The sequence below is a fragment of the Rhinatrema bivittatum genome, chromosome 3 (assembly GCF_901001135.1).
Source record: "Rhinatrema bivittatum chromosome 3, aRhiBiv1.1, whole genome shotgun sequence".
Lineage (NCBI taxonomy): Eukaryota > Metazoa > Chordata > Amphibia > Gymnophiona > Rhinatrematidae > Rhinatrema > Rhinatrema bivittatum.
Window position 1 is genome coordinate 362,801,864 of NC_042617.1, and position 25,095 is coordinate 362,826,958.

At 50.0% G+C, this 25,095-nt stretch overlaps 1 protein-coding gene across 1 annotated transcript in view; it reads right to left on the bottom strand.

The window, feature by feature from the left end:
- The window catches only part of CFAP206 (cilia and flagella associated protein 206), a 236,876-nt gene that overhangs the window by 144,797 nt on the left and 66,984 nt on the right, over window positions 1–25,095 (bottom strand). The window lies entirely within an intron of this gene.

Consider the following 25,095-nt stretch of genomic DNA (forward strand, 5'->3'; position numbering starts at 1 on the left):
AGGATAAATTAGCCATAACATGTAGGTGGTCATCTGACAGCACAGATGGATCTAACTCTCTCTAGCTCAGTAAAGATTTAGTACTGTGTGAGCTGCCTCCTGAGCTCCTCAACCACTCGCAGAGCTTAACTTCAGCAAAGTAGTTGACTCTCCCTTAAGGTAGGCAGGTATTAATCCTAGCTAATTCCTCCTGTCTACAGTGAACCAGTTTACAGTAAGTAAACGCACTTTCTCAGTCAACAAGCAGGGCTAAATTAGCCATGACAGACGGGGAGTCCCAAGCTGAGGGTTGTGAGGTGGAGCGCTTAAAAAAAAAAAAGATCAACCTGTGCATCGCTCCCCCTAACTCCCTCCCATCCCCAAGGAGAGAGGACTATCGGGTGAACAGGCTGCGCAAAACTACTTGTCGAAATTTATTGTCACCTCTTCAAAGATTGTCCAAGCAGGAGTGGGACATGAAGGTATATACAAGCAACCATGTTACAAATGTTTTCAATTGAAATGGTCTTTAGATGAGCAACTTGTTAGGATCCCCAGCCGTGTAAGGCCATGGCCGGGTCCCCTTACATCCGCAGGCAGGCGATCCACTCCAGCTCCCCTCCGTTGCCACTCCTCATGGCCAATGCCGACCGCCGCTACAGCGGCCTGCTCTTGCAGCGTTCCTGCACACCGCCACGCAGAGCTCCGCGTCTAGCCCCCTAGGCGTGCGCGCATGCCGCTGCTGTAAATTTAAAGGGCCCGCAGCGGGAAAGTTCCCTGCGGCCCACGAAAATGTCATCAGACAGGGTGGGTATATATACCCTGCCCTGCCACTAACACTTTGCCTCAGCAATGGTCCAGCTCAGTCTTGAGTGTGAGTTCTGTGTTCCTGATTCCTTCCTGATTCCTGATCCAGTTCCAGCTTTCCTTCCTGTTCCTGATTCCTGATTCCAGCCTTCCTGTGCCTCGTCCCTTCAAATTGATCTTCTGGTTCTGATCCTGCCTGCCTGACTCTGCTTGACCTACGCCTGTCTGAGCTTTGCTTGGTAACCGGATTCTGCTTGACCTCCGCCTGCTCTGACCTCCAGCCTGTTTCTCCATTTCCGCTTGTTCGCTGCCTGTCCTGACCTCTGGCCTGTTCCTGGTTACACCTGTCTGCCGCCTGCCTCAACGTCTGCCTGCCCGACATCGCTTCAGCCTCTCCCTCTGGTTCCACACCTTGATAGACCCCCGCCTAAGTCCTGCCCGCCCCAGTACCCAAGGGCCTGCGGGAACGAGGGCTTGTATAGGTGAAGCTCCAGTAGGGTCTTCTCTGCCCGTAGCACCTCCCAACTATGAGGACCAACAGGGGTTCACTCCTGGTGGTAGAGCCAATCTTGTCTCGGCTCAAGGGTCCACATTCCCAGCAGGTTGCTGTGGCCATGGATCTGGCGGACCTGAGCGGCCTCCAGGCTATCCCTGATTGGCTCAGAGGCTACAGCAGCAACAACAGTGCCTAGATATGCTAGCTACTATGGTGGAACGACTGGTGAACCACCTGGACGCCATCCTGGTATCCAGTGCTCCTCCACCTGCTCCAGCGACACCAGTCATTTCTGCTGCAGCCCTCCATCTTCCTGCACCTCCTCGTTATGCTTGGGACCCAAGGCATTGCCGTGGGTTCCTAAACTACTGCTTCTCTGAAGCTGGCCCAATTTGTTAGCAACCAGGTTAAGACTACATTCATTCTGTTATTCCTGGATGGCAAAGCCCTGACCTGGACCTCCCCCTTGTGGGAGCGTGGAGACGCTCTGCTTCAAGATTTCCCATGCTTCGTATGGACTTTTAATCAGGTATTTGACGAGCCAGGGCAACAGTCCTGCCTCCGACCTCCTCCACCTCCATCAAGGCTCACGCCCCCTGGCGGAATACGCAGTGGAGTTCCGTACCCTAGCTTCTGAGCTGGGGTGGTGAGAAGATAGCCTCAGCAGTATTTTCCTGTAAGGACTGTCCTCGAAGATCAAGGATGAACTGGCTGCTCGGGAGTTACCGGAGGACTTATTTTATTTATTTATTTATTTATTTAGTGTTTTTATATACCGATTTTCTTGGTACAGATCAAATCAACTCGGTTTACATAGAACGATAGTACATTAACAATAACTAGTCAAACCTCAAAAGAGGAGACAGATTGGGAGCAGAAGGTAAAAAGTTACATTATAACAAGGGTGAGTAACTTGGAATTGGAAATGAAGAGAAAGATAATCAAAGTAGAGAGATATAACAGAGAGAAGGGGCTTGGAGCCAACCTCAGGAGAATAACTCTAGCATTATAACATGATTGTATGACATTCTGCTTGTTATTGAAGCACAGCTGATTGGATAATATCTTAGTAGAATATAGTCTAGGAGACAGGAAAGGCTCTACCGAAAAGCCAAGTCTTCAGTTTCTTTTTAAAATTTATGAGGCAGGTTTCCTGTCGGAGGTCTGGGGGTAGTGTATTCCAAATGGTGGGGTCTGCTGTTGAAAAAGCCCGGTCCCTGATTGTTAATCTTTGTACCATTTTGATTGAGGGAACATGAAGGGATCCCTTATAGGCATCTCTCAAAGGTCTAGTTGAAGAGTGTAATTTGAGAGGGTGTAGTAGGTCTAGGGGAGTCTGGTGGTGGATGTTTTTATGGATGATGGTGAGAGATTTGTGAATAATTCTAAAATTAACTGGAAGCCAATGTAGGTCTTTTAGTATAGGCGTGATGTGATCTCTGCGCTTAGTGTTGGTCAAAATCATCGCAGCTGCGTTTTGGAGCAGTTGCAGAGGTTTTAATGTAACAGCTGGTAGACCTTGCAGGATTGAGTTACAGTAATCGACCTTAGAGAACAGGATTGCTTGGAGTACAGTCCTGAAGTCATGGTGATATAGGAGAGGCTTGAGTTTTTTGAGCACCTGTAACTTGTAGAAGCATTCCTTTATAGTATAATTTATAAACTTCTTTAAGCTCAGATGATTGTCAATTATAACTCCGAGATCTCTAGCATGAGTGATGTGGGAGGTAGTGTGCAATTGTTGTAAGTGTAGACTATTTTCAGGGGTGATAAGCAGGAGTTCGGTCTTAGCAGTATTTAACACCAGGTTGAGGCTGGTAAGGTGATGGTTAATAGTTTGAAGGTGAGATTCCCATGACTTGATTGCTGAGTCCAAGGAGCCTGTTATAGGAATCAAAACTTGGACATCGTCTGCGTATACGTAGAATTTCAAATTTAGCGACGAGAGGAGATGGCAAAGAGGGAGGAGATATATATTGGATATATATATATATATATAGACTTGGAGGCTCTTATCGACTTCTTCTGTCATATTGATTGCCGCCTTCAACAACAGCCCCTGGTCCCATCCTTCTCCTGGCCCTTGACTCCGTCCTTACCGGCCGAGCCTGGCCAGCCCAGAGGAGAAGAGCCCATGCAGCTTGAACGGAGCTGTCTCACTTTGGAAGAAAAACAACGGCGGCGGACCTTAGGGCTGTGTCTCCACTGTGCACAATGTCCCAAGAGGCCAGGAAACTCCAAAGCCTAGGCGTCAGTGGGGAGATGACCCTGGGCTACACTAACCCTGCTCCCCAATGCACATCTCCCGTGACTATTACCCATTCCAATGGTACCTTCTCCACCCAGGCTCTAATCGACTCCGGAGTTGGAGGGAACTTTATCCTATGCGATTTGGTCAGTCAGTTGGGCCTCTCCGTAGTACCCAGAACACCACCCCTGGTGATTTCCTCCATCCGTGGGGATCCCCTGCTGGGTCGGATTACCCATGTGACCACCCCCATGAAGCTAGGCACTGGGATACTCCATGAGGAGGAGATCTCCTTCTTCGTCCAGGAGAAGGCCATACATCCAGTGGTCTTGGGCCTTCCCTGCCTCCAGAAGCACTCCCCCCACATTGACTGGGGGACCTTACAACTGGCCTCCTGGGGAACCTATTGCCATGCCTCCTGCCTCCACGACATGCTTCACCCCAAACATCTTCTGGTTATCACACCACTCGCCCTGTCTTCGCAATACTATATATACAATTCTATATTTTACCTCTCACAACCCTATATAGAAACATAGAAACATAGAAATGACGGCAGAAGAAGACCAAATGGCCCATCAAGTCTGCCCAGCAAGCTACGCACTTTATCCATTTTTTTTCCCTTTTTCTCTCTCCCACCTGTTACTATTGGCTTCCAGTACCCTCCAGCCTTAATTCCCCTCCACCCAATTTAGAGAGCAGCTTTGAATCTGCATCCAAGTGACATCCAGCTCAATTGGGGGTAGCAACCGCTGCAACAAGCAGGCCACACCCTTGCCCCATACTCTTACCCACCCTTGTTTTTATTTTTTTTTATTTTTTTTTTGGAAATAGCAGCCCTCCATCCTTCCACTCCGTGAAGGTGGAACACCAACTACTGGCCACTGGCATCCCGCTCCGTGAATGCCTCTGTGGCTACTGCCGCTCCGTGCAGTGTTTGAATGCCGCTGTGGCTACTGCCGCTCCGTGCAGTGTTTGAATGTCTCCACTTTATTCACGCCCTCTAGACTTGATGGATCCACAGTGTTTATCCCACGCCCCTTTGAAGTCGTTCACAGTTTTAAGTCACATCCCTTGATAATGCAAAACCACTCACAACCCTATGATAATCCAAAACCAACAGCGTCTTCTCACAACCAGAACATGTACCACACTGCCTTCTCCTGTTCACCAACATATGTCACTATCATGCTTATGTCCAATAACATCTATGACATTGAATTGTACCTATGACTCCTTTATGTACCTATAATAACCTTTCTATAGGAACCAAACTTGTATTTCTTTATCAGTCGAAACATGTAAACCGTTGTGATGGCGAAACCGAATGACGGTATATAAAACTTGACAAATAAATAAAATACGCTGATTTCAGAAGTTTTCTCTAAAGAGAAAGCTGAGACACTTCCTGAGCATTGTATATTTGACTGTGCCATTGACCTCCTTCTGGACTCCATGCCTCCACGAGGACGAGTATATCCCCTGTCGCTACTGGAGACCGAAACCATATCCAAGTATATCCAGGAAAACCTCAACAGGGGGTTCATCCGCCCTTCCTCCTTGCCAGCTGGCGCCGACTTCTTCATGGCTAAGAAGGACAGTACCCTCAGGCCCTGTATTGACTACCGAGGACTAAACGTCATCACCAGGATAGATAGGTGTCCGCTTCCACTTATCCCAGAATTGCTAGACTGCCTGCAGGGGGCTAAAGTGTTCACAAAGTTGGACCTCTGAGGGGCCTACAACCTCATGTGCATCAAGCCCGGCGATGAGTGGAAGACCACCTTCAACACCCGAGACGACCACTATGAGTATATGTTTTGGCCTGTGCAATGCCCCAGTGGTTTTCCAAAACCTCATGAACAAGGTCTTTCGAGACATGCTTCACTCCAGCATCATCGTTAATCTGGATGACGTGCTAATATATTTCAAGGACTAGTCGTCCCATCGCCAAGAGGTCAGGCGTGAACTTCAACATCTGCGAGAACACAAGTTGTTTCCCAAACTGGAGAAGTGCCGGTTCGAACAGGAGTCCCTTCCCTTCTTGGGTTTTATTGTCTCAACCACGGGGTTCCATATGGATCCGGAGAAGGTCTCCAGCATTCAAGATTGGCCTCGACCTTCTGGGCTCTGGGCCTTACAACGCTTCTTGGGGTTCGCCAACTTTTAACGGCACTTTATTCCACAGTACTCCTATCTGGTGGAGTCCCTCACAGCACTTACTAAGAAAGGAGCTAACCCCAAACAATGGCCGCCCAAGGCCAACAAATTGAAGAGTGCCTTCCTACAGGATACTTGTCTCCAACATCTGGACCCTCGCGCCCATTCGTGGAGGAGGGGGATGCCTCCAACATGGCTGTGGGAGCCATATTAAACCAGCACTCAGAGAAGGGCACCCTCTTGCCTTGCTCGTACTTCTCACGAAAATTCACCCCAGCTGAAAGGAATTACAGGGATAAAGAGCTTCTTGCCATCAAGATGACATTAGAGGAATGCTATATCTCCCTGCACTGGGTTCAATACAGGTATTCTATATTATAGAATTACACACAATATACCTGTATTCTCACATTAAATACATTAAATATTTTATTCCATATATTTATTAAAAAACATACATAAAACACACCCTAAATTTTCATACACCCACTCATTCATTCAACTAGACATCATATTGTGAACACACTTTAAAAATTCTCCTTAACACCATACACATAAATGTACTACCTTACAATGGAAATTAATACAATGTAAACATATCCCTTGAATTACAATGTTTCACCTTATTTTTCACATCGATGGAATTTTTTATACCCTATTTACCATCAATTCAATTGTTGTCCCCTAAACACATAATTACAAATTCTCTTTATTACATCATAGAAAACCTTTTCTTTCAAGTCTTCTTAATTCTTTTGTCATCCCTTTCGATAACTGTCCCTTCTTGGCATCAGGGTTGATGCCAAGAAGGGACAGTTATCGAAGGGTTGATGCCATCAGGGTTGATGCCAAGAAGGGACAGTTATCGAAAGGGATGACAAAAGAATTAAGAAGACTTGAAAGAAAAGGTTTTCTATGATGTAATAAAGAGAATTTGTAATTATATGTTTAGGGGACAACAATTGAATTGATGGTAAATAGGGTATAAAAAATTCCATCGATGTGAAAAATAAGGTGAAACATTGTAATTCAAGGGATATGTTTACATTGTATTAATTTCCATTGTAAGGTAGTACATTTATGTGTATGGTGTTAAGGAGAATTTTTAAAGTGTGTTCACAATATGATGTCTAGTTGAATGAATGAATGAGTGGGTGTATGAAAATTTAGGGTGTGTTTTATGTATGTTTTTTAATAAATATATGGAATAAAATATTTAATGTATTTAATGTGAGAATACGGGTATATTGTGTGTAATTCTATAATATTAGAGGAATGGTGACAATGGCTTGAAGGAGCACAGCACCCTATCACGGTCTTTACGGACCACAAGAACTTAGAATACCTCAGCTGCGCCCAACAGTTAAATCCCTGCCAGGCCTGCTGGTCGCTATTCTTCAGCCAGTTCAAATTTATAGGCTGGCCTCCAAGAATGCCCGATCCAATGCCCTGTCCAGGGCCTTTGAGACAGACGTCACCCCAACGCCTCCCAGTACATCATCGACTCCGCAAAGGTCCTCCTGATCCCCATCCAGACTGTTCCACTGGGAAAAACAGTGGTGCCTCTCCGCCTCAAACAAAGTCCTAGCCTGGGCTCACGATTCACTCACCACTGGGCATCCTGGAAGAGCGCATACACTGGACTTACTACGGCGGCACTACTGGTGGCCGCAGATGGAACAAGATGCCAGGGCCTAGGTTAACTCCTGCCCAACATACGCCTTTGCCTGGATGTCCTTGGGGCCTCCTGCAACCCTTACCCTTGCCTAAAGAGCCATGGACCCATCTCTCGATGGACTTCGTGGTAGACCTGCCCCCGTCAAGTGATCACCACATCATCTGGGTAGTTGCCGATAGGTTCTTGAAGATGGCCCACTTCACCATATTGCGTCCATCGGTCTCAGATGGCTTTTGACCTCTGTGCCTCACCTTTCCTTCTGCTCTCCTTGCCAGCCTTTGGAAGATAGCCACCGCCGCATCTGTTTGCCGCTCTCTCTGGCGTCCCGGAAAAGGCTATGGCAAAGTTATCTGCCATGTTTCTCCTGAGGGCCTCCTAAGGTGCGCGCGCACACACCACCCATGTCTTTATCCACGTCATGGCGGGAACCTCGGGGGAGTTCCCCTCGAGTGAAGTCACGCCATCCGGGTATTTAGCCTACCTTCATTTGCTAACAATTCGAGTTAGCAATGATTGGATTTGCCTCCGGTTCTAAGCTACTCTGCCGCTTCTGTGCTGCCGCTGGAAGCTCTCTCTGCCCTTCGGGGTATTTCATCTAACCTGGGTACCTGCTCCTCGGGGGCTCTTTGCTTTCTTTCAGGTGCCTATCTGGGACCAGGTACTCGCTCCTCGAGGGCCTGCTCTCCCTGCTCTCCCTGCCTGGGTGCCTGAATCCAACTACTTCTGCCTGCTGGGATCTACACCTATACAGCTACCAGCTTAGTGAGTAATCTAACCTTTGTCAGACAGTCTCATCTACAGCTCAGCCCTGGGAACCTGCAACCAGAACTCCCTATACTACCATGTGCTGCTAACATCTATCATTGAGAGACAGGCCTCCTCTGCCGAGGATCCCTGGACTGCTACCACTGGATCACCTCACTACTGCCACATCTGGTGGTATCATCCAGCTGTATAATAAAAGACAAATCTCTGTGTTTGTGTGTCTCGAGTCCAGCCTAGCACTGCGGTTCCTCACGGGGCTCCTCCCCGTGGGCGTAACCATCACCGCAGTGCCCAAGAATCCACTCAAACACCTCAAACCATAACACACCACTCTTCCCAAGCTCCCTTCAGCTCCAGAACTGGCCCAGCTTTTTACACAGCACATCTTTCGCCTTCATGGGCTGCTGCAGCACATAGCTTCCAATCGTGGAGCTCAGTTCATGGCGAACTATTGGCGATCGCTATGTAAAAATATCGGGGTCCAACTCGACTTCACCTCTGCATACCATCCGCAGGGCAATGGACAGCTGAGCACACCAATCGAACCTTGAAGACCTTTCTCTGCTCCTTTGAAAACAGTAGACAAGACGACTGGGCATCCCTGCTCCCCTGGGCAGAGTTTTCACACAACTCTCGTACTCACTCTGCAACTGGCTCTTCGCCCTTCCAGGTAGTCTATGGCCAACAACCAGACCCGCCGCTTCCCACTCCCTCTCTCAGTGCCCTCTTTCCGTGGCTCAACTCACCGTGCAACAACTGCATTCTCTCTGGGCCAGCACTCAGAATAAACTTCATCGAGCAGCTGAAGAAGCTAAGAAAGGGGACAATAAACATCTGTCTCCGGGTACCCTCAGTGAGACTGGCTCCCAGGTACATTGGTCCCTTCTCAATCACCAAGCGAATTGGACCAGTCACAAATCATCTGAGACAACCTCCTTCCCTGAAGATACACAATACGTTCCACGTATCCCTCTTGAAACCACTAGTCTTGTCCTGTCAACAGCGAAAACCACCCGAACCACACGACATGTCAGCCGAAGAGGAGCAGATAAACCAGGTGAAGGAGGTCCTGGATGTAAGATGCCATCACAAAAGGTGGGGATACTTAATTGCCTGGGAGGGGTTCGGGCCCGATAAGAATACTTGGGAACCCACCTACAATATACTCGCAAGACACTTCTCCAGCAGTTCCATTCTACCCATCCCGGAAAACCTGGACCTTCTAGAAGGGGGCGTAAAGGAGGGGGTATTGTTAGGATCCCTGACCATGTAAGGCCGCGGCCGGGTCCCCTTACCTCCGCAGGCAGGCGACCCACTCCAGCTCCCCTCTGTCGCCACTCCTCGCGGCCGACTGCCATTACAGCGGCCTGCTCTCACGGCCTTCCTGCACGCTATCACGCTGAGCTCCACGTCCGGCCCCCTAGGCACTTGCTCCACTGCGGTAAATTTAAAGGGCACGCGGTGGGAAAGTTCCCCGTGGCCCACAAAGATGACGACAGGCAGGGTGGATATATATACCCTGCCCTGCCACTAGCACTCTGCCTCAACAGTGGGTCCAGCTCAGTCTTGTGTGTGAGTTCTGTGTTCCTGATTCCTTCCTGCCTGATCCAGTGTTCCTGCCTTGCTCCCTGTTCCTAATTCCTGATCCAGCTCCAGCTTTGCTTCCTATTCCCGATTCCAGCCTTCCTGCGCCTTGTCCTTTCAGATTGATCTTCTGGTACTGACCCTGCCTGCCTGACTCTGCTTGACCTCCGCCTGCCTGAGCTCTGTTTGGTAACCTGACTCTGCTTGACCTTCACCTGCCCTGTCCTCCAGCCTGTTTCTCCATTTCCGCTTGTTCGCTGCCCGTCCTGACCTCTGGCCTGTTCCTGGTTCCACTTGTCTGCTACCTGCCTCGACTTCTGCCTGCCCAATGCCGCTTCAGCCTCTCCCTCTGGTTCCACGCCTTGAGAGACCCCTGCCTAAGTCCTGCCGGCCCTGGTACCCAAGGGCTCAACCTGCAGGGAACGAGGGCTGGTATAGGTGAAGCTCTAGTAGGTTCTTCTCTGCCTGTCCCACCTCCCGATGACGAGGACCAACAGGGGTTCACTCCTGGTGGTAGCGCCAACCTCATCTCGGTTCAAGGGTCCACATTCCCAACACAACTGAAGCAGCCATGGCTCTTACTTGATGATCCTTAATGGAGTTCTCAATTTGGAAATCAGCCTGTGAATGATAATGTGCAATGTAGTCTGCCAACCAATTAGAGTACATTTAGAAATTGCTACTCCTAGTTTTTTTGATCATAAGATATAAACAGCTGAGAAGATGTGGTTGTGTTCCTTTTAGGTAACAGTCTAGGGCCCTTTTGTAGTCCAGCATGTGAACAGTCTTTTTTTTTCTTTTATTTGCATGCAGCCTCAGGAAGAACATAGGAAAACAATAGCCTGATTTAAGTGAAAAGCAAAAACTACTTTCAACAAAAATTTTGGGTAAGTGTGGAGCTTCACTTTATTGTGGAAGAACTGCAGATAAGGTGAGTATGAAACCAAGGACTGAATTTCATTATCTTTTCTAGCCCAGAATGATGGTGACAAAAACCACTACCTTCTATGTGAGAATCTTCAAAGAAATCAACTCTGATGGTTCAAAGGGTGATTTAATTAGCTGTTTTAAGATGACCTTGACATCACACAATCTAGAAGGTTTTGAAACTGGAGGTCTTATATGCCACAGGCCACTCCATAAACCTTGATACCAAGGAATGAAGGGAAATGGGTTTCCCCTCCACCTGGAGATAAATGGCAATGGTGCTAAGGTGTATCTTTATCAGGCCCAATGAAGAAAGGGAGATTGACTATTGAATCAGATCCCTGGGATTACACGTAAAAGTGCCCAGAGAGGCTGAAGGGCACCAGGATGCAAACCTCTTCCACCTGAAATCATACTATCTTCTTGTGGATGGCTTCCTGGCTGAAATCACAATGTCCTTCACTTTCTTTGACAGCACCAAAGAGGAAATTACGAAGCACTCAAATTCCATGCTGTCACTTTGAGGGAGAGAAGGTTCAGGTGATGTAGATGATCCTCTTTCTGCGTAAGCAGTGATGAGTCAACTCCCAGAGGAATGGGAGGGAGAATTGACAGCCAACAAGATATGAGAACCATACTTATCTGGGCAGGCTAGAGCAATAAGAACAAATCTGATTCAGTTCTTGAGCACTTTCTAGACCATCCTTGACAATTAACTGAAGTGGTGGAAACACGTACTGTAGATATGCATCCCATTTCAACAGGAAAGCGCCAAGAGCAGATCTGAACTTGCTTGCTAGAAAGCTCCAAACATTTTGCTCCATTCTGTTGCAAAAAGGTCCATGGTTGGGCAACTCCACAGACTGAACAGTCTGTTCGCAATCCCCTGGTTCATCAACTACTTGTGTGGATGGAAAGTCCTGTTGAGACAATTCCAGGAAGGTAGGTTTCTTGCAAATAGGGTTGCCAACTGGCTCCAAATTTTCAAGACAGGTTGATCCAGCCTGGACTTGTAGTTTATTTCTCTATTGCAGTCCCTAAGAAACATAAGACTACAAGTCCCTGCATACAGTGGGCAAAATCAGGACTGTATCAACCTGTCCTGAAAATCTGGAGCCAGCTGGCAACCCTATTTGCAGGAAGGTTGTTGAAGGCATGGACACTTGAACCGAGGTGGAGTTGACATAACCTGCAGGGTGGAGCCCTGCAGGACCCCATCATAGGCTGGTGGAGTCAGATGAGGGAGAGACCCAGCTGGAGCTTCGCTTACACCAGCCCACGTTCCTCTTAGGTTGAGCCCTCAGGTGCCGGGGTTAGCATGTCTTAGGTGGGGGCCTCTGCTGATGACCAGAAGATCCATAGGTGAGATAAAGATGAGCAAACAAAATCAAGGGCAGGCCATGGATCAGGACAGGTAACATTCAAGGAAGTTTCAGCAGTCAGGCAGTAGTCAGTGGCAGGCAGAAATCAAGAGATGTCGGGGAGCGAGCCGGGATCCAAACCAAAGATCCAAGGGAAGCAGGGTGGAAAAACATACAGGAGAACAAGGAACAACACAAGAGGCAAGAAACACTGAAGAACTGAAGACTGACAAAAGGAACTGTTGGATGAAACGAAGGTCACAAGAACAGAAGCCCAAGACTACGACCAGGGATTGTAGACAACAAAGACCAGGAACTGAAGACAATGAAGACTAGGAATGCAGGAAAAATGTTGAGGCAACTTACACCACACAGGGTAGGAGACATGTTGCAGAGGTGAGGGCTGCAAGGGAAATGGGCCTTATATAGGCCAAGGCTTCTGACATCATCTGTGGGCGCCGCAGTGGATTTCCCGCCATGGGCCCTTTAAATCAGGGCAGATCAGGTGCACGAGCACCTAAGGACAACCACGTTTGAGGCCATTGGCGTCCTTTCTTGTGTTGCGTTGGGCCCGCTCAGGCATGGCAGTCTGCTGCATGTCTATCCGGGAGGCCTTCCCTGATGTCAGGGTTCCAGATGGCAGCTTGGGGCTGGAGATAAATATAGCGGTTCACAGGGCTGACCAACAGACTGCCAAACGCAACAAAGGTCTTCTGTCTGATGGCCAAGTTCCAGGTTTTTTGAGATTCTTAACAGAGGATACAGGACCCTGTGCATCCCTTTTTGTTTATATATAACATTGCTACTTGATTGTCTGTTTGGATCAAAACTCACAACCCTTGTAGGATGAAGAAGAATGCTTCCATTGTATACTGAATAACACACAGCTTCAAGAGGTTTATTTGGTGCATGTCTGTGTCAAAAGGATCAAGCCTTTTGTGGAGACAATAAGCCCTGACCATTCTGAGGATGGCTACTAAAATGATTAATGTTTTTTTGTTCTGAATCATATGGGGGCAGGCTTAAAGATCTAAACATGTATATCCTAGAGGAAAGGCAGGATAGGGGAGTTATGATAGACATTTAGATATCGCCAAGGTTTCCATGCACAGAAAGTGGGTCTGTTTCAAAGGAAGAAGGCTCTAGAACTAGGGGTCGTAGGATGAGGGTGAAAGGGGGCAGACTCAGGAATAATCTATAGAAACATTTCTTCATAGAGAGGGTAGTGAAACTACCTCCCTGCAGAGATGGTGGAGACAAGGCAGTGTCATCTAAATTCAAGAAAGCATGGGATAAACACAGAGGCTCTCTGTGGGAGTGCGAGAGGTTGTGTAGCTAAATGGTTAGTGTGGATGGGCAGACTAGATAGGCCATATGGCCTTTTTCTGCCATCATGTTTTTATGTAAAAGCAATGAATGAGGGCAGGAGGGTGGTTAGCAAACCTAGCCCCCCATGCAGCATTGCAGATGATGTCACACTGCTCAATTACAGTGCTCCAAAAAAAGTTATTGTAACCTGCAATGAGTCCAGTTATCTCCGGTACCAATATAGCTATTATTTATTTATTTATTTATTTATTAAAGGCTTTTATATACCGACTTTCTTGATACAAATCAAATCAACTCAGTTTACATCGAACTAAGCAGTAACTATAACCAACCAATCAACAAGAGACAATTTAAAGGAGCATAAAGTTACATTATAACAAGGATGCCTTAACTGGGAGTAGGAAATAAAGAGAGGGGAACGAAGATAAAGTACTATATACAATAGAGTATGGGAGGGAGGCAAGGAGCCGACCTCATGAAAACTTGTGAGAAAAACCTTAAATAAATAAATAAATAAATAACTTAGCGTGTTTATTTACATAAGTGATGGAACAATTCTAAGTCAGGCTGTTGGGCTAGTGGCGGGGAAGGCTCAGCAGAACAGCCATGTCTTTAGTTTCTTTTTGAAAGTTAGTAGACAAGTTTCCTGCCTGAGGTCCGGAGGCATGGCCGTTCCAGATGGAGGGACCTGTGATAGAGAATGTCCTGTCTCTGATGTTTGAGTGGTGTACAATTTTGATTGGAGGAACATGTAAGGATCCCTTGTAGGCATCCCTTAAGGGTCTGGCCGTCGAGTGCAATTTGAGAGGGTGTAGCAGATCAAGAGGGGTCTGATGGTGAATATTTTTGTGGATAATTGTCAGTGATTTATGGAGAATCCTGAAGTTTACTGGGAGCCAGTGAAGATCTTTTAGAATGGGAGAGATATGCACTCTCCGATTGGTATTTGTCAAAATTCTCACCGCTGCATTTTGGAGCAACTGAAGGGATTTTATAGTAGAAGCTGGGAGACCTTGCAAGATGGAATTGCAGTAGTCGATCTTGGAAAACAGAATGGCTTGGAGGACAGATCTGAAATCGTAATGGAATAGGAGCGGTTTGAGTTTTTTGAGTACTTGTAGCTTGTAGAAGCACTCCTTTGTAGTGTGTTTTATAAATTGCTTTAGGTTCAAGTGACTATCAATTATGACTCCAAGATCTCTAACGTGGGATATTTGTATGTTTATGTCTCCACTGAGCAGTGGAGAGATATTAGATCTGATCTGGCACCAGCACAGCAGAAAGCAGCATATGATGCACCTTCTCTCTGCCAGTTCAGTGGTGAGAGAGGCTGTTTCTTTCCTGCCTGAGGTCTATAACAGAGTATGAGTGGGACCCATTTGCCTCCACCCCATCCCTTCCTGGTACATGAAAAGAGAGAAACTGACCTAGCTGGGCTTTCTAACTCCAGAGTGAGGAGCTGGAGCTTAGATACTTGGCCCCCTTCCACAAAGAAAAGAAGAACCAGAGAGGAGAAAAACCACCTGGCCCACAGCTGCCAAAAGAGAAAGGAGACAGACAGAAAAGTAACTTGATGCAGCATTGCCAAAGAAAAAAGGAGTCAAAGGTTTCTACATTCATATAAATTGTACTTTTCAGTTGGTAAGATTGATTAATTAATTAGGGTTGTTGCAACAAGTCAAGTCTTACATCTTGTAAACATAATTTGGGGGGAAGCTTGGAGTTCTTATGAAACCATTAGAGGAAGCTCAATGGGGTAAAGGTTGAGAACCATCATAGTGAGCCGCAAATGTTTGAAGAGAACTCCAGCTTGCGGCCCACCAGATTTTGACGATGGGGACTGCATGTTAAATGCACCACCGACGTCGCCATAGCCCACACAGAGTGAGCCTTACTCTGACGACCAACGGAAGGCCTGCCTGCACATAGCAGAAGGCGATGCAGTCAGCCAGTTCAACAAGGTCTGTTTACCCACCGCCACTCCCAGCTGTTGGATTCAAAGGGACATGAAGAGCTGGATGGATTGTCTGTGGCCGGCAGGTGCAATCCAGGTAGAAGCCAAGGCCCTTTTAAGTCCAGGGTATGAACAGCCCGTTCCCCCGGGTGGGAATTGAGGCCTCGGGAAGAAGGTGGGTAAAATGATGGACTGACTGATATAAAATCAGATACAACTTTAGGTAGAAACTTCGGATGAGTACTCAAGACCACACGATCATGAAAGAACTTCATGATCCATTAATGGCTATTAATCAATTTTACTTAGGGAATAGCCACTGCTATTAATTGCATCAGTAGCATGGGATCTTCTTAGTGTTTGGGTAATTGCCAGTTCTGTGGCCTGGTTTTTGGTCTCTTGGAAACAGGATGCTGGGCTTGATGGACCCTTGGTCTGACACAGCATGGCAATTTCATATGTTCTTATGTTCATGTATGATGCATACGTAACCAGAGTCTGAAGCTCACTGACCCCTACAAGCCGAAATAATTGCCACAGAATATGACTTTCCAGGTGAGGAACTTCAGGTCACAGGATTGCAGCGGCTCAAAAGGAGGATGCATGAGCCCGCGCCAGGCAACATTGAGGTTCCAAGATGCAACTGGAAGACAAAGAGGGGACTTCAGCTGCAGCAGGCCCACTAAAGGTTGGCCTGAAATGGGCGTACCAGTGATTCTTCGATGGTATGCGCTGATAGCACTGAGGTGCATCCTGACTGAGCTAGTCTGAAGTCCAACTCGGATAGAGCCACAGTAGTCCAACAGCCGGGGGAGGGGGCCTGAGAGAGGATCTAAGTCATGAACCTGCACTCCAGATGGAAATCTTTTCCACTTCAAGTTGTAGGATTTCCTGGAGGAGGGTTGTCACGAGCCACCAGGACCTGGGAGACACAGTCTGAGAGCTCCAAAGGCTGGAGAACTACGTGCTCAACGTTCAAGCCATAAGGGCCAGTGCTCAGAGTTTGGATGGCACAGAGTGCCCTGATTTTGCGAGATGAGATCGGGTGCCATCCCCAGCTGGATGGGTGTCTGCAACGAAAGGTCATGCAGAAGCGAGAACCAGACCTGTCGGGGCCAAGAAGATGCCACAAGTATCATGGTCCCCCTGTCCTGCTGAAGCTGCAGCAGAGTCTTCAAGAGGAGCGGCAGAGGGGGGTAGGCATACAGCAGGCCCCTACCCCAGTGGAGGGAGAAGTCATTGCAGGTTGGGTGCTGACCCCCAATACCAGGGAGCAGAACCTGCTCACCTTGAGGTTGTACGGGGAGGCAAAGAGATGCACATCTGGTGTACCCCACTGGCAAAATAGCTTGTCCATTACCTCCAGGTTGAGGGACCACTCGTGTGGCTGGAAGGAGGGGCTTAAGCGATCCGCTAGCAAGTTGAGATGGCCCGACAGGCAGGTCTCTGCCCGACAGGCAGGTCTCTTACGACATGTGCTGAGGCAGGGCAGGGTATTCCCGCGCTGGTCCCTTTAAATGGCCAAGCCCCTGCGCACGCGGGCCCCCACTCACCCCGGGGCATCTCGTGGCAGCGGCAGTATGGCTGAGGCCTAGTCGGGCCTGCGGCCTCCTTCGCGGTGTTCCCTCAGCGAGGGAGAGCCGACGTCGGTGCAGGCCCCACTCCTAGACGCACGCTGTGCGCGGGGGCTCGGCCATTTAAAGGGACAGCGCAGGAATACCCTGCCCTGCCTCAGGACGTGACATAAGACACTGCCAGTATTTAAACTGGCTTGACAAGCGTCTCATTGCCTTGCAACGAGGTTCACTCTGGTTCAGAGTTGCTAGTTGCTGTTCCTGACTTTGGCTTCCGTCCACTGGCTTCTGACCCCGGCTTCCGTCCACTGGCTTCTGACCCCGGCTTTCGTCCACTGGCTTCTGACTTCGGCTTTCGTCTACTGGCTTCTGACTCCAGCTTTCGTCTACTGGTTCCTAACTTCGGCATTCATCCAGGAGGTCTCGCCTAGGTCCAAACGGCTCGGGTCCTCACGAGCTCCTCTCGGGGGGACCGCGGGCTTCCAGTGGTGAAGTTCCAGTTTGTCTCCTGGCTCCAGCTTCTTCTCCTTCATCGGGAAACCAACTCGCAGGAGACCGCTCGTAAGTCCAAGTGGCCCGGGTCCTCACAGGCTCCTCCTGGGGGGACCTCGGGTCTCCAATGGTGAAGATCCTCCTAGTCTCCTGCCTGTGCCGCTTCCTGGCTTTGATATCCACTGTGTACCCTCCACAGTGCGCCATTATCTGTCCAAGTCGGCTCAAGGGTCCACGAATCCAACAGTTTTCAAGGCCATGGATCCGGCGGATGTGGCAGGCTTAAAAGCCATCTCCGGAATTGCCCAGCGTCTGCAGCAACAGCAAGTCTGTCTTGACGCTCTGATGGTGACCGTACAGAGACTGGCCAATCGGATTGATGGAACACCTGCACTGGTACCTCCTGCGCCAGCTGCCGCGGCCGACCCCGGACCGGCAGTGCCCACACAGCTCCCGGCACCTTCATGGTACGCGGGGGAAGCGAAGTACTGCCGCGGATTCCTCAATCAGTGCTATATCCGATTCAATCTGTTGCCCTCCCAGTTCTCTACGGATCAGATCAAAACCAGCTATATTATCTCTTTACTGGACGGGAAACCCCTGGCCTGGGCCTCTCCGCTATGGGAGCCTAAAGACCCCCTACTTGGGAATCTGGAACAGTTAGTCTCGGCCTTTTGACATATCTTTGACGAGCCTTCTCGTAGACCCACTGCCGCCTCTGAGCTACGCCAAGGCAATCGGTCTCTTGCTGAGTATGTGGTGGAATTCCGTACCCTGGCAGCTGAGCTAGACTGGAGGGACGACAGCCTCCATGGCATATTCTTGGAAGGTATCTCTTCAAGACTCCAAGATGAGGTAGCGGTGAGGGACTTTCCAGATGACCTGAATAGCCTGATTGATCTGGCTTGGCAGGTTGACTGCCGAATCCAACGCCGCTTTCGTGAAGGGAAGTCCAGTGTAAAACCCGGTAACTCAGGGTCTACATTTCCCGACCGGTACTCTCTTCCTCTGCCTCTCCCGGAGACCAAGGCATTGAGCCTATGCAATTGGGTCGAGTTCTGATTTCGCAGGAAGAGAGAAGACGGTGCCGCACTCAGGGCCTGTGCCTATATTGCAGCGGCAAGGGGCACTTCCTAGCTCGATGTGGTGAGCGGCCGGGAAATGCCAGAACCTAGGGATCATTAGGGAGCTGACCCTAGGTAATACAAGTTCCGCCTCCTCATGCACTGTATCGGTTACCCTCGTCTACCCCGGGGGTACATTTGATACGCTGGCTTTGGTCGACTCTGGAGCAGGAGGGGATTTCATCCTCGAAGACCTCGTCCAGCAGTTGCAGACTGGGGCCCAACCCGAATTCCTCTATCCAGGTATCTTCCGTTCACTGTACTCTCCTCCGGGGAATATTTCTACCTGCCACAAGCCCTTGATTCTTCGCACTGGCCTCCTACATGTGGAAACAATCTCTTTCTTTTACTGGAGAAGTCCATGCACTTTGTCATCTTGGGCTTGCCCTGGCTGCAGAAACATCCCCAGGTGTACACTGGGATACACTTCAGATTGCATCTTGGGGCCGTCTTGTTTCGACTCCTGCCTGACAGATATTCTCGTCCCAGTGTGCTCTCTTGACCACGCCCATGACACTCCCTCACATCAGTACCAAGATTTTGACGATGTCTTCTCTAAGGAGAAAGCTGAACTTCTCCCGGAACACCGGCCCTTTGACTGTTCCATAAACCTGGTCCTGGCCACTTTGCTCCCAGGGGGCAAAGTTTACCCCTTGTCGCTCCACGGAGACTCGGGCCATGTCTTCGTACATTCAGGAGAATTTGGAAAGAGGCTTCATTTGGTCCTCTAATTCCCCCACTGGGCCGGGTTCTTCTTTGTGGCCAAGAAGGATGGATCACTCCGACCTGCATCAATTACTGCGGCCCTCAACGCCATCCATGACGGGATAGGTACCCTTGCCTCTGATTCCAGAGTTACTAGACCGGCTGCAAGGAGCTAAGGTCTTTACCAAGCTGGACATCCGGGGTGCGTACCAATTGGTATTGAATCTGACCCGGTGATGAATGGAATACCACATCAATACAGAGACGGGCACTACGAATATTTGATCATGCCCTTGGCTTATGCAATGCCCCTGCGGTCTTTCAAACCTCATGAATGAGGTCTTGAGGGATATGTTGCATACCTTGGTCATAGTGTACCTCGACGAGTGTGTTGGTGTATTCTAAAGATTGTCCATGAACCGCCTACAAGTGCGGCAAGTACTACAGAAACTTAGGGACATCATCTCTTTGCCAAGTTAGAGAGTGCCAGTTCGAGCAGTAATCCTTGCCTTTCCTCGGATATATAGTCTCATCCACGGGCTTCCATATGGATGGGCGCATGATAAAGTGGCGGCCATTCGGGACTGGCCACAGCTGGTATGGGTCAAGGCCCTACAACGCTTCCTGGGGACTTCACTAATTTCTATCGCCAGTTCATACCCCATTACTCCTGGATGGTGGCACCGCTCACGGCCTTATTCAGGAAGGGTGCCAATGCGAAGAAACTGGTCCCCGACGGCAATAAATGCCTTCCAGAGGCTGAAGGAGGCGCTTTCTTCTTGATGTCTGTCTCCACCATCCAGATCCGCAGCGTCAGTTATCGTAGAGGTAGACGCATCTGATCTTGCGGTAGGGGCTGTCCTGAACCATGTTATCCACTAAGGCAAACCTCCTACCAGTTCCTATTATTCTCGAAAAATTGTCTCCAGAGGAAAAAATTTACAGTACTTGGTGACAAGGAGATTCCTGCCATCAATCTTGAGCTGGAGGAGTGGCGTCTAGTGGCTGGATGCGGGCCCATAACTCCGTGGATTGTCTATAAGGACTCACAAGAAACCTAGAATTCTGTGCACGAGCCCCAAACGCCTCCAATTCTCAAACAGCTCGATGGTCGCTTTTCTTTAGCCGCCTTCAATTTCCTCCTCCTCGGTACAGACCAGCCTCCAAGAATATTAGTCGATGCCCCTCTCACATGGAAAATGGAGGATAACCCTAATCCGCCTCGATATCTCTATATTCAGCCAAAGTTCTTTTCGCAGCTTCAGAGGTGGTTCCTATGGGTAAAGACGGTGCCGGCTCACCTCAGCAAGGAGGGTGTTGTCAAGGGCTCATGACTCGTTGACCGCAGGGCATTTGGGGGATTGCTCGGACCTTGGAACTGCTGACCGAATATTCCTGGTGGCCTCAGGTCAGGAGAGATGTTCGTCTCTATGGTCAGCTCCTGCCTGACATGTGCCGCTCGACAAAAGACGCTGACTGGGTCGCCCGTGGTGCCTCCTTCAACCTTTTACCTATCCCCACCGGAACCATAGACCCATTTGTCGAACCGACTTCATCTTGACTTACCACCTTTGGAAGAGGAAAACTGTTGATTTGGGTCACGATCGAATAGGTTTTCGAAGATGGCCCACTTTGTCCCCTCACCAAATTTACCAACAGCGGGCCAAGTTCGCTAGTCTTTTCACTCAAACAATCTTTCGCCTACATGGACTGCCTATCCATATTGCCTCCAACCGGGGCTCGCAGTTCACGGCTCTAAATATTGGAGAGCACGCTGTAAGAAATTTGGGGTCCAATTGAACTTCACGACCCGCCTTTCATCCCCAAGGCAATGGCCAAGCGGAGCGCACAAAACCGAACCTTGAAAACGTTCTTCCGAGCTTCGTGGGAGACCTACAAGACGACTGTGGTGGCTTTACTCCCCTGGGCCAGAATTCTCCTATAACCACCAAAGGCATTTGGGCCACCGGCAGGTCTCACTTCCAGGTAGTCTATGGGAGACATCTCCGACCTCCTTTGCTCTTTGCCATTGGCGGTTTCCATCACCAGCCATGCAACTCACAGCCCAACAGTTACACAATCTCTGGGGCTCTACTCGGGAGAAACTTACAACATGCGGCAGTCACGGCGAAGAGGTATGCGGACCGTCTGGTGACGTTCAGCTCCAACATTCCATCCCGGGACAAGGTTTGGTTAAGTACCAAACACCCTTCGCCTGCAGGTTCCTTCTATGCGCTTGGCTCCGAGGTACATTGGCCCGTTCCCAGTCACAGAACGAGTGGGTGCTGTATCCTACCAGTTCCGCCTCCCTCTACGCTCAGGGTTCATAACGTTTTTCACATCTCATTGCTCAAGCCGTTGGTCTTGTCCATCTTCCACAACAAGATCCCTGAACCTGCCGCTCCTGTGGCTCAGGAGGACACTGTCTACCAAGTAAAGAGGTATTAGATGTGCGCTTCCTCCTCAGACGATGGGAGTATCTCCTCTCCTGGAGGGTTATGGTCCTGAGGAGAATTCCGGGAGCCTGCCTCCAACATTTTGGATAAAGCTCTTCTCAACAGTTTCATCTATGTCACCCTGCTAAGCCCGAAGCCCCCAGGAAAGGGGGCGTAGAAAGGGGGGTACTGTTATGTGCCCGACCCTCGGAGGTCCGCAGGCCGGTCCCCCACTCCACCCGGAGTGTCTCACGGCAGCGGCAACATGGCTGAGGCTAGTCGGGCCCCGGCTTCATTCGCAGGCATTCCCTCAGCGAGGGAAACGCCGCCGACGTCGGTGCAGGCCCTGCCCCTAGACGCACGCGTGCACAGGGGCTCGGCCATTTAAAGGGACCAGCGCAGGAATACCCTGCCCTGCCTCAGGACGTGACGTAAGAAGTTGCCAGTATTTAAACTGGCTTGACAAGCGTCTCAGTGCCTTGCAACGAGGTTCACTCTGGTTCAGAGGTTTGCTAGTTGCAGTTCCTGACTTCGGCTTCCATCCACTGGCTTCTGACCCCGGCTTTCATCCAACTGGCTTCTGACTTCGGCTTTCGTCTACTGGTTCCTAACTTCAGCATTCATCCAGGGAGGTCTCGCTTAAGTCCAAGCGGCTCGGGTCCTCACGAGCTCCTCTCGGGGGGACCGCGGGCTTCCAGTGGTGAAGTTCCAGTTGGCCTCCTGGCTCCAGCTTCTTCTCCTTCACCGGGAAACCAACTCGCAGGAGACCGCTCGTAAGTCCAAGTGGCCTGGGTCCTCATGGGCTCCTCCTGGGGGGACCTTGGGTCTCCAGTGGTGAAGATCCTCCTAGTCTCCTGCCTGTTCCGCCTCCCGGCTTTGACATCCACTGTGAACCTCCACAGTGCGCCATCATCTGTCCAAGTCGGCTCAAGGGGTCCATGAATCCAACAATACCACATCGCAACTTGGTTGCCCATCCAATTAGCACCTCTTTGGATGACAACTGGTCTCTGAATGCCCACAAAGTGTACCGAATTGCTCGAAGCTCCAGGAAGTTTATCTGAGAGTGGACTTTGGAGGCAGTCTAGAGATCTTACGTGTAGTTCACATGGGCTCCCCAGCTTGAGGGGAAGCATCAGTGGTGAGAATCATCTGAGGCGGAGAGGGTTGGAAGGGAAGTCCTTTTTCCAGGTTGGAAAGATCTTCCCACCAGGATAAACACTCTTGGAGGGTCCATAATTGCAACAGGAGCCTCTAATTCCTGGGAAGCCTGTCACCACTGGGACCGTAGGGTCCATTGGGCTCTCCTCCTGCAGAGGCAAGCCATAGGGGTTTTCCGGACAAGGGTAGCCGGCGAGGTAAGGGCGATCACCTGGTCTCTGGGCAAAAAAGCTTTCGCCTGTGCCATATCCAGCCTGGCACCTATGAAGTCCAGCTGAGGAGACGGCAGAGATGAAACTTTGGGTAAGTTTATAATAAACCACACAGTCTGTAACGTCTGCACCATCAGCAACAGAGCTTGCAAGGCTCCGGAATGGGAGTCACTTTTGACCAACCAGTCATCCAGGAAGGGAAACACATGCACCGAACGAATCCTGAGGTAGGCGGCTACCACTGCTAAGCATTGGTAAAAACGCAGGGGGCCAATGCCAGCCCAAAGGGCAGCACTTTGTACAGGTAATGTGCTTTCCCCACCATGAAGCGGGGATACTTCTGGTGGCTGGGACAATTGCAATGTGCGCATAAGCCTCTTTTGAGATCAAGGGAGCAAAGCCAGTCTCCTCCTCTGAGGAGTAGGATCTGTGTGCACAGACAGACCATCTTGAACTTTTCTCTACGAGAAAACTTGTTCAATGCCTGAAGGTCGAGAATGGGGTGCAAACCACCATTCCTCTTCAGAATGAGGAAATACCTTGACTAGAACTCTCAGCCCTACTGATGGTGAGGGACCGGTTTCACTGCACCTGCTACAAGGAGGGCGGAGAGTTCAGTCTGAAGAATGACCAGTTGGGCGGACGAATCCCACGATGGAATTGGGGGACAGGTCTCTGGGAGCCAGCTGAAATTTAGATGGTACCTCTGACTGATGATAGAGAGGACCCAGCGGCCCGAAGCGATCTCTTCCCAGCGATGGGCGAAGCTTATGAGCCTGCCTCCAACCAGGGGATCTGATATCAGGGGTACAGTCAACTGACTTCCGCTCCCTCACCGCCAGTCCAAAGCCCATGGCCGGGGGCTGAGTGGGGTCTAGGTGCTCACTGTTGGCAAGGATGGCTCCTGGAACCGGTGCGAGGGGCACGAACCCGGGAGGCCAGGGGATAATATTTCCTCTGCCGGTAAAAGGGCTCCCAGGAACCTGGCCTGGAGGATTTTCCGGTTGAGGATGGGTCTTCAGAGGCGCTGGCAGACAGCTGTTGAAGGGTATCATGATGGTCCTCCAGTTGTGCTACCGCATACCGGACCTTATCTCCAAAGAGATTTTCACCTGTGCAGGGGAGATCAGCTAGCTTATTTTGGACTTCTGGCCTGAGGTCAGAGGCCCTGAACCATACCAATTTCCTGGTGCCAATTCCCACTGCTGCTACGTGGGCCACTGTTTCAAAAACATTGTAGGTGGAACGCACTTCATGCTTTCCCGCTTTGAGACCCAGCAGGACAATGCCAATTCCAGAGACTGCTGTTATATTAGGTCATATAAAGCTGGTAGACAGCGATGCGGGCCACCAGCATGGCACCTCAGAAGGCTTTCCTGCCCAAGGCATCGAGCTCCCTGTGCTCACGTCCAGGAGGGGCAGAGGCTTGGGTGCAGGAGCGCCAGGACCTTTTCAAGGCAGACTCCACAACCACCAACTGGTGAGAGAGATACTGCTTCTCAAAGCCCATGGCATACTGCACCAACTAGTTGGCGTCGGCCTTTCTATTGACGGGGGAGATAGAAATGGGGTGCACCCACATGTGGAGGAGGAGGTCCTTGAAAATATCATGGATAGGAATCAGCCACGATCTCCTTGGGAGCTTCGACGAGCTGGAGTACTTCCAGCATCTTATGTCACGCATACCTCCTCCGTAAGCAGCCGAAAGGGAATGGCTTCAGCCATGGCCCTGACAAACCCTGCAAAGGACAAGTCCTGGGTGGGGGGGGGGGGGGGGGGGGTGGATGACCAGTGCCGTTCCTCCGGTGGAGAGGGCTTCGAGAGAGGGTCGTCGAATAATCAGAGGACGACTCCGTGGAGTCATCACCCCAAGGGTCGTAAGGCCCTTCCTCCTCACTAGGACCAGCACTGCCGTGGGGAAGGTCCATGAGGGGCATTACTCTATGGCTCCGAAGGCTTCGGAGGGCCTCAGAAGGGCACCGCAAGAATTAATGGTTCCCCTGGCATCGAGGGGACTGGAGGTATCGGGAGGCTGGAAGGACCCAGCAAGGCTTGGGGAACCTTGGCCTGGGAAACACAGTACCGGTTGTATCTTCCTCCTCAG